Raw genomic sequence first — 20,706 nt, 5'->3', positions numbered from 1 at the left:
CAGTGGCCTCTAGATCTAGACCCACCAGCATGAGGGGAAAAGCCTGTGCGCACTTACCCTATCTATACCCCCATGATTTAAATGAGAAACGTTCAGGAAGAGGTTTATGTGGAGGATACATGCCAATATAGACTGTCCCTCTACCATAAACATATATAACCGTTTGTACAACACGATGTTAAAAATTGCTGCATTTAGGACAGTGTTAGTAAACCTTTCGTGAATTTTGAATCATTGCATTGACATTGGTTCAGCTGGTGGCATTCTTGTCTATCTTGGATGCTTCTCTTGCTAAGACAAGACTCTGTTGGACGTTGATAATGTAAGATGCCTTTGGCCTTTTTCCCTTGTTTGGTGGTCAGACAGGTGACGAGGCAGCAGCGTGGCCTCAGTTGTAGCAAGGACTAGGCCTCAAGCCACAGGCTTGCCTGCTACTGCAGTCCAGGTGAGGAAACACTGGTGGTGGTCTAACGTGGCACCTATGCACAGTTGGGGACTGGCCTCTCCTGTCAGTGCTGCCCTTTGGTGTTTGATAAGTGGAATGACAGGCTGGATTGTGGGAAATTATACCATCAATTTGCATGTCACTCAGGGTCTTGGACTATACATGTGTTTTCTTGAGTAACGATGTGTGTTTTTTATTCTCTTGCTATTTCGAATGTATGGTATGCACCTTGGTCCCAGAGGAACACCATCTCGTTCAACAGAATCCGTGTATGGTTTGCATAATAATTAACCTTGATTTGTTTTGATTTTGATTTTCAACCCACATTACAGGACTTGGTTGGTAGGGGGAGGAAGTGTTAGTATTGGAGGAAATCACCCTTCGGAGGAGAAACCACACTCAAAGAATAAAAGATTCTAAAGCACTAATCTAAAGAAAGGCAGACGTTGTCCCATAACCCAGGGAAGGTAGGTGAGCACCCTCTCTGGATGCATCACCATATGGCATGGCAAGTCTTCTATTCAAGGCCACGAGAAATTGCAGTGTTTCTTCAAACCATCCTTCCCTTTTCTGACTCCCCCTTGACTTCCCACTGCCTTGGGAACATAATCAAGGAACCCTCCTAGCCTAATAATCTTCTCTTCTCCCATCCTTCCACTGAGCAGAAGATTTCATTCATTCATTTTGTGCCATGTCACATGATGTGGGCGACGTACTTTGAAACCTAGAATCATGGCCTTGACCATGATTGTTCTTGTTGATGATTGTTCTGTGAATTTTCTCCAAGAGGTGGTTTGCCATTGCCTTATTCTGGGCAGTGTCCTTACAAGACAGGTGACCCCAACCATTATCAATATTCTTCAGAGATTGTCTGCCTGGCGTAAGTGGTTACATAACTAGCTGCACATACCCCCATCCACCACCTGCTCCTATGGTTTCACTGGACCGAGATCGGGGGTGCGGGGGGTGGTTAAGCAGGTGCTACATCTTGCCCAAGGGTGACTAGCAGGTTAGCACAGGGAAGGCATGCCTTACACCTCCTATGGTAGAGGCATGTCTCCACTCCACCATCCAAGAGCAAAAGATAAAAAAGCTTAAAAGCATGTACAGACTGTAGCCTGCTATTATCAGACTCTTGAGTGGACCTCTCATATGCTAACGCTGAGCTCTTGATCTCTCATACTACCTCATCTGGGTCTTACTACTTTATTTCTATACCAGCACTATACTTTTTCTGTAGCTGCAGTGCTATTCCACATTTTCATTTCCTTATTAATATCTCGATCTATTTATGTATGGCATGATCTGTCTGGCCCACATGCAAACAGGATTTTCACTGTATCTCAGTACACATGATAATAATAAACACCAACCAGCACTAATACTAAATAATCCGGTGATAATGACGTTTCTTAAGATGTGTGCGTAAGCGGGCTCCAGTATGTAATTGACTGTAAAGCACACTCTGAGATTGTGCAATATGTAAGTTGTCAGCCTTTCAGAATAACGGAAAATTAACTCAGTTTAGTTCATAGCAATTTATTGGCTGGTAATCCACCTCATTTCCTCATCAGTCATTCCCAACTACTCTGGCTGCCAGCCGATGTTTCCTCTTTTCATGCTCCCTATTGCAGTCTCTCCTCTCACCTCCCTGATCTACCTTAATGAGGCTCCTTACATGAGCAATGGGGCCCATATAAAATTAAAATTCACCACGTAACAACATTATAGGATCAGCTTCCTCTCAAAAAATGGTGTGCTTTGTTGCAAAAGTGAAGAAAATAGCACCGTAGCTGAGGTTTGGGTGTCAGGTGGCATCGCGGTTAGCACACTGCTATTACACATTGGGACGTCGGAGTTCAGAGATCAACTCTGATGCTGTCTGCAAGGAATTTGTACATTTCTCCCCGTGAACACATGGGTTTCCTCCGGGTGCTCCGTGTAACCCCCTGGGTCGCCTCAGGCTCGCTCAGCTCGTTCTCGTCTAGGGGGAGCAGCCTTCGGCCCCGCCAAACTGGGTAATCAGCTGGTGTGGATGCTGTGTGATGTCCCCGCCTCGCCCAAAAACAGACAGTACACCATAAGCGATTAAATGTGTACAATTTATAAAGGTTACTATAACTAAGTGATTAATAACGATACAGTATATATGAAGAGAAAATTAAAGAAAAGGCGCCAAACTTATCAAAGTCCAAACCACTTCATGCACAGCCGTTGGAGCTCAATTTCTGAAGTCTTCTGGCCACCATTCGATCCCCTCCGAACTCCTCGACTCGCAGCTCAGGACCCTCCGAACTCCTCGGACTCTCCAAACAGCTCAGGACCCTCCGAGTGGTCAACCAAGCACATCTAGCTTCATTCCCCCCCCCCCTCGGAGAATCTCCCGGCCTCAGACCCCCCTTTGGGGTCCGATCCTCGCCCAGCTTACAGCATTGCGTCCTCTCTCTCGACCCCCTCGCGCCGATCTCCCCAAAAGCCCGTCAACAAAAGCTTACAGACTCAGAAGAAAGAACATTAATCCCCATTTGGTTTACAAAGGAATACCATTCTCGTTATCAGTAAATTAGCATTCCTGCTAGTTAACAAAAAAGAAGAAACCCTCTTTACACTCTCCCTCCACCAAATAAAAGTCATGTCCTCATGACTACTAAATAACTCGCCACCTTTCCTGCCAACACACCGTAACCCAAGCACAAACAGTGACATCTCCTCCCCACACAGTAACCCTCACGCCCTGTTCCTCAGGCGCTACTTAGGCCAACTATCTGGGAGTTCCCTAACCCTTCTGAGGCCTCCGTACCCCCTCACCTAAAACCTTCAGGCTCGGACACAACTGGGGATACCTTGGGCCCACTACCAACTCCTCTCTCAACCTCTCACTCATGCCCCACACTGCACACAGCTAACCCTCCCCGCTACACCTGACTCAATGGGAGAAGGGCCAAAGGTCTCTTCCTCAATCGAGGGAAAGTCAGCAAAAGGCAGCATGTACCACACATCCAGCACATCATCCATCGAATCTGTATTCTTCCTCATTCCTGTGATCAGTAGCTGCTGTTTGATCTTCTCCAAACGGAAACACGTGGCCTGCACTGCTCCCGCAGTCTCTTCAGCCTCCTGTTCAGTATTCACTGCACTTCTCTCCAGCTTTTTCTTCCTCATGACTTCTTCCAGATCAACTTTCAGGTTTTGCACTCCATTTGAACTGTCAATGGTCATCTTCAGGTTCCCTTCAAGCTTCCGCTTCTCTCTGCTGAGATTTGTCTGTAATTTCTTCACCTCCGCAAACTCCCCTCTCCAGGTTCTCAGTTTGCTATTACCCTCAGTCAGACAACTTTCTTCATTCTCTCCAACTTGTAAGTCTTCCGAATGGTTCCAGATCACTTTCTCCAGTCTCTCTGTCTTCATTTCAAACTTGATTCCGTAGAGACAGTCACTCACGAGCTGCGACCTTTGCCAGCCCTGGCAGGTGTCCCGAAAACACTTTAACTCGGTAGTTCTCAGCTGCTCCTGCAACGACCTCACTTCATATTCTCCTGAGGCAAATCCAAACACCAAGAGATCATCCACATACACCAAAACTCCAAATACCTCCACATCCCCTATGGTCTTCCACCTGCCCAGCAGGAAGGTTGCAAGGGCTCCAGATATGCCCTGTGGCATCTTTTCGGACCCGAAGACTCCTAGGGAAGTTATAACGGCCGTCTTCTCCTTGTCGGCCCCACTCATCGGGATCTGGCAACATCCACTCCTCCGATTCAGCACCTTAAACCACATCGCACCACTCAGACAGGCCATCGCCTCTTCGGCCCTCAGGGCCATATTCTGGTCACTGACAGTGCGCCTCTTCAACGCAATATAATCCATACACATGCTGCCTACATCTTCCACGGCTGTAGGGGCCAGTCGCCGCAACCTCTCTCTCTCCGAGGTGTCTTCAGCAGTCAACTCTGCTCCCTCGTGGTATTTTGCAGCGTCCACGAAGAGGGTCTCACCCTCAAATACTTCCCCCAGGCCGTACCACCAACTGGCTCTTGTTTGAATTCGGTATCGGCCCAATGCTGCTACACACATCCGCACAAGCAGCTCGAAACCCTGGGTGCATCGACAATGCCTCCAAACAGCGCTCACCCACCTCCTCCGGGCAGGCCCCCAAGCGCACCAACAGGATATTGGTTCTCTCTAGAACAGAAACGCTGCCCGTCTCAACAGGGTCCGGACACATCAGCATTAACGATTCCTGATCCTCAGTCTCCTCCACATTTGCCTCTAAGAACTCCATTTTCACTGACCAACAACCGTCGTCTGGATAATCACCGGTACTGGTACCCCGAATCTCCAGTGTCCTCAATGTTGCCAAGGGTAAATGCTTCCAATAACGGTTATGAAACAAACTGTACAGCAACTTAACCGGCGGCCCGGTGCCGAGGATGGCTTTAACTTGACTTCCATCCATCCGTAACAACACCTGTGCGCATGGCCCCTCTAAGCCTTCAGGAATAGAGTCTGCTCCTTTCGGGAGTTCCTTGGTACATTGCTGGGAACGTGCTCCCCCAGAGACCCCAAGCCGTTCCCCCACTGGGCCTCCTCTAAGTTTCCCGACATCTCTCGAATCAACGGAACAACTGATCCCCTTGACAGATCCCCTTGGCACCACAAGCAATTTATCTGCCCCCTTAGGCAAAAACGGATACCCTAAAAACTTCCCACCAATCTCCTGCCACGGATATGATAAGCCCCCCAGCTGCGGCATTTGACTTCCAGTCAAACCACACGCATTTTTCCACACTTTCCCAGAACTGGCAGCGGTCACTTCGAGGTAATTGCGCCCGACAGTTCTAACAAAGTCACCAGCCCGTCTACTCAAACTTTCAACCCGTCCCTGTCGCTTTTCCTCAGCCAAGCACTGCCACTCACCCAACAACTGAGGGGTCCGCTCCGCCCACGCTTCCGCCCCTTTAGGGCTGGACATTATTCCAATAACCGGGCGGAGCTCACCACTGCTGAAACATCCCAACCTGTCACTCCTCAATCTCCAAACAGTACGGACAACCCATGGTCCCACCACCATTTCGTCAGCACTAGTTGGAACTCGAACAACGACCTCAAGGCTAACAGCAGCAGCCACCCCACCCAACACACACGCAGCGATAACCAGCAATCACACACCCACAAAGGCACACCAGCTCTTCGCCGCAGACACAATTTAAAGAGGGTGATCACACAGCTTCCACAGAAATCAATCCCGGACGAGCACCCCACAATGTAACCCCCTGGGTCGCCTCAGGCTCGCTCAGCTCGTTCTCGTCTAGGGGGAGCAGCCTTCGGCCCCGCCAAACTGGGTAATCAGCTGGTGTGGATGCTGTGTGATGTCCCCGCCTCGCCCAAAAACAGACAGTACACCATAAGCGATTAAATGTGTACAATTTATAAAGGTTACTATAACTAAGTGATTAATAACGATACAGTATATATGAAGAGAAAATTAAAGAAAAGGCGCCAAACTTATCAAAGTCCAAACCACTTCGTACACAGCCATTGGAGCTCAATTTCTGAAGTCTTCTGGCCACCATTCGATCCCCTCCGAACTCCTCGACTCGCAGCTCAGGACCCTCCGAACTCCTCGGACTCTCCAAACAGCTCAGGACCCTCCGAGTGGTCAACCAAGCACATCTAGCTTCATTCCCCCCCCCCCTCGGAGAATCTCCCGGCCTCAGACCCCCCTTTGGGGTCCGATCCTCGCCCAGCTTACAGCATTGCGTCCTCTCTCTCGACCCCCTCGCGCCGATCTGCCCAAAAGCCCGTCAACAAAAGCTTACAGACTCAGAAGAAAGAACATTAATCCCCATTTGGTTTACAAAGGAATACCATTCTCGTTATCAGTAAATTAGCATTCCTGCTAGTTAACAAAAAAGAAGAAACCCTCTTTACATCCGTATTCTCCCACAATCCAAAGATGTACCAGTATGTTAACTGGACATTGTAAAGTATCCTGTGATTAGGCTAGAGTTAAATAGGTGGATAGCTGTGCAGTGTGGCTCACTGGGCCAGAAGTTCCACACTTTATCTCTAAATAAAAAAATAGCATTTTATATGCACATGATATCTTCAATATGTGTTATCAAAGTTCAAAGTATATTTATTATCAATATATATATATATATATATATATATATATATATATATATATATATACTATATATCCAACCTTGAGATTCATCTCCTTGCAGGTAGCACAAAACAAAAAACTCAATAGGACCCTTTAAAACAGAAGACCGTCAAACATCCAATGTGTTGAAAAAAAAAACAAATCATGCAAACAATAAAAGTAAGCAAATATCATTGAGAACTGAAGTTCACAGAAGTGATTTCATGGCCAGTCCAGGAGACCATTAGATGCAGGCTACAGCCTCAGTTCAGCACAAAGACGAGTAAACCTCAACAAGCAGCAGCCCATCCCTTGTCTCTTACCCCAACATGCTGACCTTTTCAATCTGGGCCGGCATTTAAATTAACTAAACAGCAGGTTCCCCTCTCTCGGACCCAGGCCCTGTTGCTATGATATGCTCTTGGGCTCAGGACCCATAACCGACCTTTCCAATCTGCCCCACGCTTAAATCGGTCAAGTCAAGTTCGCTGTCATTTACCTACATACATGTATATAATGTATATAGAAACAAGACAACATTTCTCTGAAACAGAGTGTAAAGAACAGTAATATACATAACACACATTACGCACAATAACTTATGAAGGTAAGGATGAAATCTACAAATCTACAGATGAATCATGCATAAATAATAATCTAAAGAGTATAAATTAGATATTGTAAGGTACAGAATGAATTTGAATATGATGCAGCATGGAATTCATAAGCCTAATGGCCTGAGGGAAGAAACTGTTTCCCATCCTGACCATTCTTGTTTTTATGCATCGAAGTCTCCTGCCTGATAGTAGAAAGTCGAAGAGGATGCTGGATGGATGGGTGGGATCCTTAATAATACTAAGCGCCCTGCATAGGCAGCACTCCTGATCAATGTCCCCATTGGAAACCCCTATAACCCTCTAGGCTGTTCTTACAGACCTTTGTAGGAATTTCCGAACTAGTGCTCAGCTGCTCTCATACCAGATGTAATGCAACTTGTCAGGATGTTTTCACTCATTTTTCAGTCATGGTAAAATAAGGAATACATGCCATCCAGGTCACCAACAATACACAAATTGAATTGTGTCTGCTGGGATATCAATGTTCTGCTCCAGCATAGTGCAATCCAGCCTCATTACTGGCTGCTCGGTCCTGATCACAGCTTGCAGTACGAAAGTGCTGGGGTCATCTAGAACATGTGCATGGAGGCACAGATGGATTCAAAGTGAAGTGGGAGGGAGATGTGGTCAGACACTGTGCAAACACACGTTCCCCCTCTCCCTTTCATTTTCCTTCTCTACAGAGCAGCCTGTTCTGTTGCTTTGAAGGGGCTGGCACAGTCCCTAACAGCAGTAACTTGGCAGCTGCATTGTCAGTGGGCAGCTAAAGTTAGGAATAATGATGTGCTCCAAGTTAAGGAGGGTTTGATAGATGTGGGGGGAGGGGAATCTGTTTCCATCTGACAGGAGGGTCATTGCATGAGGATTTAAGATAATTCAGTATTATATCAAGGGGTGTTACAACAACAATACAGAAATGGGATGTAACAATACAGAAAGCCTACTGTTAATTTTAGCATGGAATTTAATTAGGAAGATAGTTGTAGACCTAAAGGGAGAGGCCAGGTGAGGGTGACTAATTGGCTAATGTAGTATCTCCTGTGTTGCTACATGCATAAATAAATATCCAGATGTGGAGCCAGTAATAGGATATCCTTTACTGAAGGTAGTAACTCTCACCACCCCGGACATGCTCTGATTGCTACCATCAGGAAGGAGGTTCAGGATCCGGAATCACTCAATGATCCAGGAACAGCTTCATCCTTCTGCCATCCAATTTCTGAATGGACATTGAACCCATGAACAATACCTCACTACTTTTTACTTATTTCTTTTTTTTGCAATATTAATTTACTTAAATTAACTATTATATGTATATATACTTACTATAATTCACAGTTTTCTTTTCTCTCTATTATCATGTATTGTATTGTTTGTGACATATACCGGTGACATTAAACCTAATTCTGATTCAACTAAACTGCAGTGAATAGTTACAATGATATATCTAGGATCATGCCATCTTAAAATTCACCATGTTAGTCTGCACCCGTCAAACAGCCAGCATGAGCACAACAGGTCAAATGTCTCACTTTGATCTGCTTCAATCTATGGTTCTAGGTCATAAATTCACTGAAATTATCTCTGAAAACTTGCTAGAGAAAATACCCAGACAACCTTCTGAATGAGATAATGCACCCAAACAGGAACAGCTTTGAAATCAGAGGAGTTCCAAAAACACACGGAGCATTGATTTGTCCAAGAAAAGTTCTGTTTATCTGGACTTCATAAGGACTTGGCTTTACCATTACACAGAAAGGATGGATCGTGGAGATAAAGTCACCAAGCCGCAAACTCTTCTTTAGTCAAAATAGATCATTGAGAAAGAATTGGTGAGCAAACCAAGGCTTTATAAAACATTGGTCAGACCATACTTGGAGTACTGTGAGAAGACTAGGGCTCCCTTATCTAAGAAACAATGTGCTGGCATTGGAGAGTGTCCAGATAAGGTTCATGAAAATGATCCTGGGAATGTAAGGGTTAACATACCAGGACTGCTTGATGGTTCTGGGCCTGTACTTGCTGGAGTTTAGAAGATTGAGGGGGGATCTTATTGAAACCTATTGGATACTGAAAGGCCCAGCTAGAGCAGATGTGAATAGGGTATTTCCTATTGTGAAGGAGTCTAGAACCAGAGGGCAAAGACTCAGAATACAAAGTTGTCCGTTTAGAAAAAAGATGAGGAGGAATTTCTTTAGCCAGAGTGGTGAATCTGTGGAATTCATTTCCATAGACAGCTGCTGAAGTCAAGTCATTGGATATGTTCAAAGGCAAAGGTTGATAGGTTCTTGGTTAGTAAGGGTGTTAAAGGTTACGGGGAGAAGTCAGGAGAATGGGGTTGAGAGGAATAATAAGTCAGCCATGATGGAATGGCAGAGCAAACTCATTAGGCCTAATGAACAATTTCTGCTCCTATGTCTTATGGACTCCCAGTTTCGTAATCCCTATGAATCCCACTCCCCTTTCCACATAACTCAGAAAATTGCCTCTCAAGTCCCCATTCAGTTCCAATGGGAAAAGAAATAAAAATCAGACATAAAACTGCAGAGGTTGGATATCTGAAATAAAAACAGAAACTGCTGGAAACATTCGGAAGATCAGGCAGCATCTATAGAAGCTGAGTTTGCATTTCAGTGTAACAAGCCACCCCAACATGCACCTCAGAAGATTTATCAAACACTGGAATACACACTGGAAAGGATAAGCCAAAACCTCATCGATGAACTAGGTTTTGATACATTTATTAAAGCGATGGAGAGGTGGCGGACTTCATGTCTGAGTTTGGAGCATTGATAGAAGTGGAGTAAACAGAGATGCTGAAGAATGGAGAATTGGGAGAGTATAGTCGACATTTCGGGCCGAGACCCTTCATGAGGACTGGAAATGTCAACTATATACTCTTTTCTACAGATGCTGCCTGGCCTGCTGAGTTCCTCCAGCATATTGTGTGTGTTGCTTGGATTTCCAGCATCTGCAGATTTTCTCTTGTTTGTAATTGGCGTAGTTTTACCCATCATACATCAGTCTCATGTGGTAACCTGGAGCAATTATTTTCTATCATTCTGAGCCACCGATCTTCATTCAGGGAGCTAAGTCTGGGCCTCTGTACCCAGAATGAATGAAGTTATTCATTCCAATACTTCATGAGCAAAGCTTTTGCTCCTCATGATACCAATGCGCTGAGATCCCAACCTCAGGAGCATCATTGAGGACATTTTTTTCCTATTGCTATGTTTCTGTGAGTTTAGAACTGCCCCATCTCATTTCACATAGAATCGTTGTAGCTGGAAGGGTGCAGTTAGAAATGGCATCAGTTTCATTTTGTATATTATAAAGAGTGGTGTGTTGTATCCTGTTGTACTGCTTTTTGAAGGGAAACTAAACTGTAGGATTAAGAAAATATCTATATTGACTAGTACTGTAAATACACATTTTTTATATTTAGCATTAGGTGCTGGTTGATCTTATAGTGACAGATAATTAAAGCAATTTAGGAAGTTTATAGAAATTGTCATGCTCTGGTATAAAATTCAAAGTAATTAACAAAGCACGTATATGTCAACATATACTACCTTGTGATTCATTGTCCTTGCAGGCATTTACAGGAAATAAAAAGATATATACAGTATTGTGCAAAAAGCCTCTGGCAGTTATACTGTATAGAGCTAAGGAGCTGAAGACTTTTGCACTATAGTGCAGTTATTTTATATACTGCACTGCACAGCTGCTGCTGCAAAACAAAAATCATGACAAACCTGATAAATAATGATAAACCTGATTCTGATCGGGTCTCTATTGCGGACTCAGAGTGGGAAGCCGTCTGGGAGAGGGAACGGAAAACACCAGAGAGACATTCTGTAATGATCAGTAAGCCAGTACTGTGCAAAGGTTTTAGGCACACAGATATATATAGGCAAAATTTGACAAGTAACATACGTACAAAATAAGACAGACTGTGTAAATAAAAACTAATACCAAGAACATGAGTTGTAAAGAGTCCTTGAAAATGAGAAAGTAGGTCTCTCAAGTATGGGTATAACCATAAATTCATCTAAAAGTGACATTAGAAACATTTCTTCCTACATAAAGTAGCAGAAATGTGGAACTCCCCCCCATAAAAATTTGAGGACGGAGTTCAGTTGAAAATTTCAAAACTGAATTTGATAGATTTCTGTTAGACCATTTGTGGTATAGTACTCTAATTGAGTTAAAATATAGTTAAGTTCTGAGGACAGGGGTGCCCAATCTTTTTTATGCCATGCACCAATGCCATTAAGCAAGAAGTCCGTGGACCCCCGGTTGGGAAGCTCTGGATTAGAAGATCAAGCCCTTGGGAATGATTAGTGCTACTGTGTTTATCTTTCTTCAGGTCAGACATTGGCCTGGACTTTGCGGAAATGTTAGTGGTTATATAGAAAATGTTATTCCCTATATAACCATCAATATTTCTCAAGGAAGTCTCAAATTAATTGTCAACTATTATTGGTAACTTTACCTGTTGAGTTTTCCAGAAAATAATTCACCCCTAAGGACTATTCAATTGAATCATGACTGATTTTTTATCTATGCAAACTAGTGTGGAATCACAATATTTCATCAGTATCCCATCATTTAAAAAATTATCATTTTTAACAAATCTGAATAGTTTCTGAAAGTTTGCAACTATCAAAATATTTCCAGTATTCCTGACAGCATTGACAACTAGCACTAATGTTTCCCTCCTGCTGTTTTGTGGCTAGGCTTGAATTTCACTCCACTTCCCACACGCGCGCGCGCACACACACACACAAATCACTTGCATGCATACAAAAAGGGTATTTAGTTGTAGAAGGGTCTCTCACTCTGCTGAGCTTTGGTGTGAGGAATAGAGTTAATAATAGTCCACAAGTGGGGGATACCCCCAAGGTAAACCAGTCTTCCTTCCTTGAACACGAGGGAATAAAGGTATAGCAGTAGACCTTTCAACCCACAGAGTCCACACCAAACATCAAACGCCTCATTTACACTAATCCCATTTTACTTCCCCCACATTTCCATCAACTTTACACAGATTCCACCACTCACCTACACACCAGGAACAATACTGGCAAATTCACCCAACAGACAGCACATTGCTGTCACAGGGAAGGACAGAACACCTAGAGGAAACCCACGTGGTGAAAGAGAGAGCATGCATCTCTAAAGAACATGGGTCCCTGGCACTGTGAGCTCTACAAGATGCACCATACTCCTGGGACATTTTTAACTGAGAAAGAGAGATATGCATCCATCCTTATGGACAAGTGAAATCCCAGTGCCTGTAAGATATAACACTCTTGAAAACTAATTTGAAAACAAAACCATAACGTAGTGCGCAATTCTTTATTTATGGAACACACTATCAAGCTCTGTACAAAATAGATTTTTAACTATGAACAGAATTGAATGGCATCACATTAATCCAGGTCAGCCCTGGACTGCCTTTGGTTAATAGCAAGAAGCTGTATAACAGAGAAAGAGTGATAAAACAGGTTGTGTCAGTGTATAGGTGGCTCCTTAATGAATGAAAAACTCTTATCTGAATATTCTACAGTGAAGAGTCAGCTATTGTCATGGGGTTGGTTAGTCCAATTACAGCTTCTTGATAACATTTTGTTATACTCGGACATAAATCTGACTATAATTCCAACAATGTAGCCACCCACATTTTCCAGTGTTTCATCTACTTGACTCTGGCACTGGGAGTTAGCTTAATGCAATACAGAATACAAGGACCTCCCTTTCGAGCAGAGACGAGGAGGATTTCCTTTAGCCAGGTGAATCTGAGGAATTCTTTGCCACTGACAGCTGTGGAGTTCTTGAATAGTAAGTGTGGCAAAGGTTATGGGGAGAAGGCATGAGGATGGGATTGAGAGGGATAATAAATCAGCCATGATGGAATGACAGAGCAGACTCAATGGGCTGAATGGCTTAATTCTGTTCCAATGTCTTACTCTCTTATGGTTTTATTTGGGCAAATTGGAGGCTGTCATATTTTCTTAAGTAACTTCAAAGTCTCTGCTTGAGTTTCGGCTTGATGTAGGACATCTTTACAACCACAGTAGCATAGTGGTTAGCCCAATGCATTTCAGTACTATTGACACCGTCTTCAGTTCCTGCCACAGGCCGGAAGGAGGCTGTAAGTGCTCCCTGTGACTGCATGAGTTTTCTCAAGGTGCTTCAGTTTCCCCCCTATAGTCCAAAGACGTACCAATTAGTAAGTTAATTGTTCATTGTAAGATGTCCTGTGATAAGGCCTGTCCTGTGTTAAATCGGGGTGGGGGGTGTCGCTGAGGGGTGCGACTCAAAGGGACGGAACAGACTGTCCCATGCAGCATCTAAATAAATAAATATACAAACCTGAAAGAAGTTTTTGGAAATATTTTCAATAAACCAAGTCTTTAAAGTGCAAATAAAAACTGCTACTTAGAAATATGGAGTTACCAAATTAGGCACTGACTCACTTATATTTGGCAATTACATCAGACAATTCCATACAGTATAACAACTTTTTCACTGGATATGATGGTGTTACCACACACAAGAGACAACATCACACAGATACGAGCATGGTGGTTATTGTTCTCGATTTAAAAGCTTACAGTTGCTTTTGAACTTCAGGTTTTCTCATTAGTTCAGTAGTTCCACGTCAGCTGGATGGTCTACAGACTAGCAGGTGTGTAAACAGGGACGGAGTTAATGGTAAAGCACACAGTTTATGTCACAGTTGTTGTAGTTATTGGCTGGAATTAAACTGAATCAAAAATTTGATCATGTATTAACTGGGATATTAAATTCTCTATATAAATTACGTCATCCAGGCTCAGTTACCAAATGATGAAGAATTTGTTCCAAAGGAGCACTGCACCATTTTAACATTTCAAATCATACCTGCTTCTGTCTCTCCTTTCATAAAGTCATATAGAACAGAAACAGGCCGGCCAGCCCACCACATCCATGCCAACGATTTTATTCCCATACAATAATCCCATATGCCTGCATTAGAATCATTTCTTTCTATGCCTTGCCTTTTCAAGTGCCTATTTAAATACCTCTCAACATGGTAATTATATCTGATCACACCACCTCCTTCGAAAGTGTTATTCCTGACACAGTGGTGCCAAGAAGACAACCTCTCTCTCAACGCTGAAAAAATAAACGGGTTGATCAAGGATCACAGGAGGAACAGAGACAGGCTAGCCCCTATTGACAACAATGGGAATGTAGTTGAGAGGGTGAGTAGTTTCAAGTTCTTTGGTACACACATCACCAAAGGTCTCACCTCAACTGTACATACCAGCTGCGTGTTAAAAAAAAGCAAAACAGTGCCTCTTTCACCTCAGATGGCTGAAGAAGTTTGGCATGAGTCCCTTCAAACCCTGACCTTTCATATACCATCTAAGTGCTTCTTAAATGATACTACTGCTCCAGCCTCAACCACCATCTCTTGCACTCATTTCCATAAACTTATTATGCTCCGCATGAAAATATTACCCCTCAGGTCCCTTTTAAATCTTTCATCTCTCACCTTAAACCCATGTCTCTGCTTTTGGACTCCCCTACTTCGGGAAGACTGTAAGTTCTGAATAAAAGTCATTGACCTGAAATGTTTACTCTGATCGCTTCCTATGCCTGATCAACTGAGGATTTACACTCATTTGGTTTTAATTTAATTGTTATTAAACTGTGTTGTACCAGAAACTAATACTATTATTTCTGGATAAACAAACAATTTGAAACAGTTTTGCTTTTACATTTTCTTTTTTACTTAATTCCCAATGCCTACCCTCCCCCTTTCCATCCACAGATTTTCATCTCTGACTCTCTCGACATTGCATCTTGGTCTGTCAATCACAGGGGCTTGTTTGGTGCAAGCAAAGATTAACCTGTCCACCAATTTGAGCACTGCATCCTAGAGATAGCCCTGGCTGTGCAGAAAATAAATCACTCCTTAATAGAAAGTTGAAGTGCAAATGTTTGTCAAAACAGAGATTTCAAGTGATATCCTCAACCGAGATTCTGAATATACCTTGTTTCTCGTCCTTATAAATTTTTGCTCTTCTGTGGATTAGTAAACTGAATCAAAAGCAATTCTTCTTTATTATTCACACTTCTACTAAAGTATAAAACACAACAGACATAAAATTAATTTTTATTTTCTCCAAAAATCAGCACCATCGGCCAAACTAAAGCAAAAGCTCCAGAGTTTTAAAGCACAAACAAATTTACCCATGATTTGCCTATTTCTTTTACACTGGTATAAGACCCAGGACTTCTGAGTCACGCTGCCACCTACTCACAGAACTAGCCACAAGCTCAGTCCAAAATTTCTACATTTCACCAATTCTGGAAAAATACTTCAAACCTTTACACAGATTCTTTACCCAAATTCATCCCATCTTTCCACCACTGTCAGCATAGACAGTACTACCTCACTGTACCAGAGATGCCAGTTCAGCCTCGACTTCAGGAGCTATCCCTGTAGGATCTGCCTGTTTGCACAGTGACCACAAGGGTTGTTTTGGATGCTCCAGTCTCTTCTATTTCCAAAGGTTGCACTTCCATAGCATGTCGGTGAGTGGTAGAATCTAAGGAAAAATTTATAAAAATGTGGGGGATGGGTAATGGCATTAGTGTAAATGGATGATTGATTATCAGTAAGGATTCAATGGGCAGAAAGGCCTGTTTTAGTGTTGTATGACTTTATGGCCTCAGCAAGGGATTTTTAATGCTGAGTACTTTCCTGAGGTAGGCAGAGACAATAGATGGATATTCAGTACTCATGTTTCTTATCAGTCATCATTAATCTCCACCTAGTTTTCCATCTTGCATTCACACCAGACGGTAGATGAGGTGTTGCTCCTCCAACCTGAGTTTGGTCTCATCATGGCAGTAGAGGAGGCCATGTATGGACATACCTAGATGGGAATGAGAGGCAGAGTTGAAGTGGGTGGCAACCAGGAGGTCCTGTCTATTGTGACGGACGAAGTGTAGGTGTTCGACGAAGCCGTCCTCCAATCTGCATCGGGTCTCGCCGATGTAGAGGAGGCCGCGCTGTGAGCACCGGATGCAATAGACGGCTCCAGCCGGCTCGCAGGTGAAGTGTTGCCTCACCTGGAAGGACTGTCTGGGGCCCGGAATGGTGGTAAGGGGGGGAGAGGTGTGGGGACAGTTGTAGCATTTGCGCTTGCAGGGATAAGTGCCAGGTGAGAGTTCTGTGGGGAGGGACGTGTGGATCAGGTAGTCGCGGAGGGAACGATCCCTGCGAAAAGCTGAGAGGGGTAGGGAGGGAAAGATGTGCTTGGTGGTGGGGTCCTGTTGAAGGTGGCAGAAGTTACAGAGGTTGGAGGAGCAACACCTCATCTACCATCTGGGTAGCCTCCAGCCTGGTGGTATGAACATTGAATTCTCCAGTTTCCAGTAATTCCCTCCCCCTCCCCCTCCCCCTTCCCCTATCCCAGGTCCCTCTCTGCCTCTCTCCCCTTTCAACTTTCTGCTTCTTTATCTCTACAGTTCTTTCATGCTTATCCCCTCCCCCTCCCATCTTTATCCCCCCCTCTGATTGGTTTTCCACCTGGCGCCTCTAGGCCCTACCCCCTCCCCTATCTCTATTACTGGGCTTCGGCCCTCTCTTCCCCCCCATTCCTGATGAAGGGTCTTGGCCCGAAACATTGGCTACTCTTTTCTCACGGATGCTGCCTGACCTGCTGGGTTCTTCCAGCGTTGTGTATGTATTCTAAGAAATGTAGACAGAGCCTGGTGACTTGCTGAGTTGGGGCACACGGTGGAAACCCTCAGCAAGGAGCACAAGGAGGTGTATCGGCGGTAGCACAGCATTACATTTGCAGTGGCCATAGGATTGACTTTGACAGCACAAAACCACTGTGCCACTCCAATGGCTTTTGGGCCTGCCTGGTGAAGGAAGCCATTGAAATAGAACTAGAGAAAAAGAATTTTAACAAAGATGACGGTCTTGCTCTAGGTAAGAACTGGAACTCAACTGTAAACAAGCCGGGAAAGTGGAAACATGATTGGATGAAAGCTAATCAGTCAGGGGGATGAATGACGAGGGTATATATACCACCGGACTAGACATGCCTAGGTGTCACCCCGATCAAGGTGGCAGAGTTTGTCGTCAAAACATTGGATCTCTCTTTTCTCACGGTTACCATCAGGCAGGAGATACAGAAGCCTGCAGGCACACACTCAGTGATTCAGGAACAGCTTCTTCCCCTCTCCCAGCCGACTCCTAAATGGACTTTGAAGCTTTGGACACCACCTCACTTTTTAAATATGCAGTATTTCTGTTTTTGCACATTTTTAATAATCTATTCAATATATGTAATTGACTTACTCATTTATTTGTTATTATGCTTTATTTTATTTATTATATTTCTTTTCTCTCTCTGCTATATTCTGTATTGCATTGAACTGCTGCTGCTAAGTTAACAAATTTCACATCACATACCAGTGATAATAAACCCGATTCTGATTCTGATTCTGTACCTGGCTGGAAGCCCGAGTCATATACACTAGGAAATCACTAGATTCTTTTTCAGGAGCATGGTTGTTTTCCTTTCTACAGGTACTACCTGACCTTTCAAGTATTTCCAGCATTTTCTGCTTTTGACTGAGTGCCCAAGTTCTTTGGGCAAAATTGAGTGTGAAATTGTTATATTGTTTGAGTGGTAGGCACAGCACATGACCATGCAGTCCAAATGGATCGCAGTACAAGTAGATACAGAGGGAGCAGCAGGTTAGACGATTGCACCAACTTGTTTTGGTGATTAAGAATCTACTATTCCCCAAATTTAAAATTAAAGTTGCACCATTCTGTAGTTTTGCACTTGTCAATGTATTTATTGTTACAGTTATCATTATTAACAGGTATCCTATTAGTTCTGTGAGCTTCACGTGAACCAGGAATTTCATTCCACCCTGGTGTATCAGGAAATAATCTAATCTCAATCTACCATTCTCTGCACATTTCTAACCTTATCTCTGAGAGATTCAGTTCTAATTTCCCTGCTTCTAAACTCTCCAAAACTGGAAATAGCTTATTTATTCTTCTTCTTCCTATTTCATCAATTGAATTGAAGCTGTTGAATGTCAATCGAGTCTTCCTATCACCATCAAAATTACATGGGCAAGAACCCGATTTTGTATCTTAGCTCCTTTTAAATCAGCCCTAGGGAGTCATAGTGGGAAATCTGAATCACACTCCCTCTCAAGGCCACTACGTCCTTCCTCAAGTGTGCTACCTAGAACTGCTGACAGGCCTTGCAAGGTGAACTAATAAGGACTTTCATTAGTATTGTAGAACCCCTTCCACTTTGAAAATAGAAATTTACAACACATTATAGGGTCTTCGGCCCACAATGTTGTGCTGGCCATGTAACCTACTCTAGAGATTGGCTAGATAGCATATAGCCCTCTACTTTTCTATGCTCCATGTACCTAAGAAGCTCTTAAAAGACCCCATTGTATCCACTTCCACCACCATCATCAGCAGTGCATTCCACATACCCACTGCTCTCTATGTGAAAAATCTACCCCTGATATCCTCTCGGTACCTATTCCCAAGCAAATTTTGGACCCATATTTGTGCTTTCATTCCCAAGACTTTTAGAATATATTTTTAACCATTCAGTTTACACAACGATGGGGAATATCACATTTAGCAGCTACTGGAGTAGTTCGGTTTGTCAGGAGGATAACATAGGATGTTTTCTTTTGACACGTTTATCAATTCAGATGCTTCTGTAAGCACGTGTATTTTGGTATTACTTAATTCAGAAGGAAAAACCAAATCTCTTCCTCATGTAAAATTCTTCTTAATGGTTCTGCAGGCAGATTTACAAGATTGCAATATCGCTGAGCCTTCTCTTGCTTGTGAGTGGAAAGTACATTTGCTGCCTGCTAATGTTTCAGTCACGGTTGACATGAGTCCATTAAGATTAGAGCCAATAGCTAAACCTTCCCTATTATGAGGAACCATCCACATTACACTTTTCATGTATATCACATCAACAGGAGAGGCCTTTCATAAACTAACCTTACTACATAAACAAATCTACAAATAGATTGTAAATGTACGTTCCTCACCTAAAAGGTAATTACAAAAACGTTTTTAAATTAAACTGTGATCTGTGCCAAATTACGAGCTGTAATATATTAGCTGGTTGGATTTCAATTACATTTGCTAATAGGGGCCAAGTAAAATAATATTTCATTCTGCGTAGGAAATCCTTGTTTAATATTATTGTATTTTGTCAGCAAATTGGAGCTGTCATAGTAGATGCATGGTCTTAACCCGAAACATCAATCACCCTTCTTCCTCCACAGATGCTGTCTGACCTGCTGAATTCTTCCAGAAGATTTTTAAACATTGATTTTATTTTGGAGCTCTTGTAATCATTCTTTTTATTTTACCAGCACTTTGATTTATCAGTACGTTTAGCCACACTGAGGTTTACTAAATACTCGCCAAGGTTTTGCTGCATTGTACAGCTACAGTAAGGTGCATAAATCTTAGGCATATATTGCTAACGTGCCTTCGATATTTGCATAGCGCTGTAGCAATTTTATGTATTGCACTGTACTATTACTGCTTCTGCAAAAAAAAAAACAAATTTCATGATATATGTGAGTGAGGATTCTGATATGGGCTTCCATTGTGGACTGAGAGTGGGAAGGGTACAGGGAGATGGGTGTGAAAAGAGGAGGGGAGAGGGGAGAGGAGAGGGACCGGAAAGCACCAGAGAGACAATCTGTAATGATCAATAAACCAATTGCTTGGAATTAAATTACCTTGCCTGACGTCTCAGGGCTGGGTGTGTCTGCATCCACGCCAAACCCCGCTCCTAGCACTCCTTCTCTGCCACCCTCCCCACAGTACCCCACCACTGCCATTCTCAACATCTTTTGCTCACACAAGATTTCCAAAACTCGGTCTCCGCTCCACTTTGACAAATACGGTAACTCTAACCCCACATAGAGCAGAGGCTTTCCACAATGGTTAGAATGACGTAACAAAATATATGAGCGTGAATAAGGTACTGGAGCCTCAGGAGTCGCACCACCAAGTTACTACTCCTCAATAATCAGACTCTTGAACCAGAGGGGATAAGTTCACTCAACTTCACTCACCAATCATCGAAATATTCCCACAACCTTTGAACTCACTTTCAAGGACTCTTCATCTCATGTTCTTGATACTATTGCTTATTTATTAATATTATTATTATTTCTTTCTTTTTGTATTTGCACAGTTTGTTGTCCTTTGCACACTGGTTGACCACCCAAGTTGGTGTGTTCTTTCTAATTTGGCTATTATTTTATTATGGATTTATTGAGTGTACAGTTAAGAAAATGAATCTGAGAGTTGTATATGCCAACATATATGTAGTTCGATAATAAATTTTCGTGGAACTTTGAACTTTGAACATCGATTTCTCTAATGATGAGTTCTTCTCTCG

This window comes from Hypanus sabinus, chromosome 5, assembly GCF_030144855.1.
Source record: "Hypanus sabinus isolate sHypSab1 chromosome 5, sHypSab1.hap1, whole genome shotgun sequence".
Taxonomy (NCBI): domain Eukaryota; kingdom Metazoa; phylum Chordata; class Chondrichthyes; order Myliobatiformes; family Dasyatidae; genus Hypanus; species Hypanus sabinus.
The sequence above is the reverse complement of the archived record's forward strand: the minus strand, read 5'-3'. Positions refer to the sequence as shown.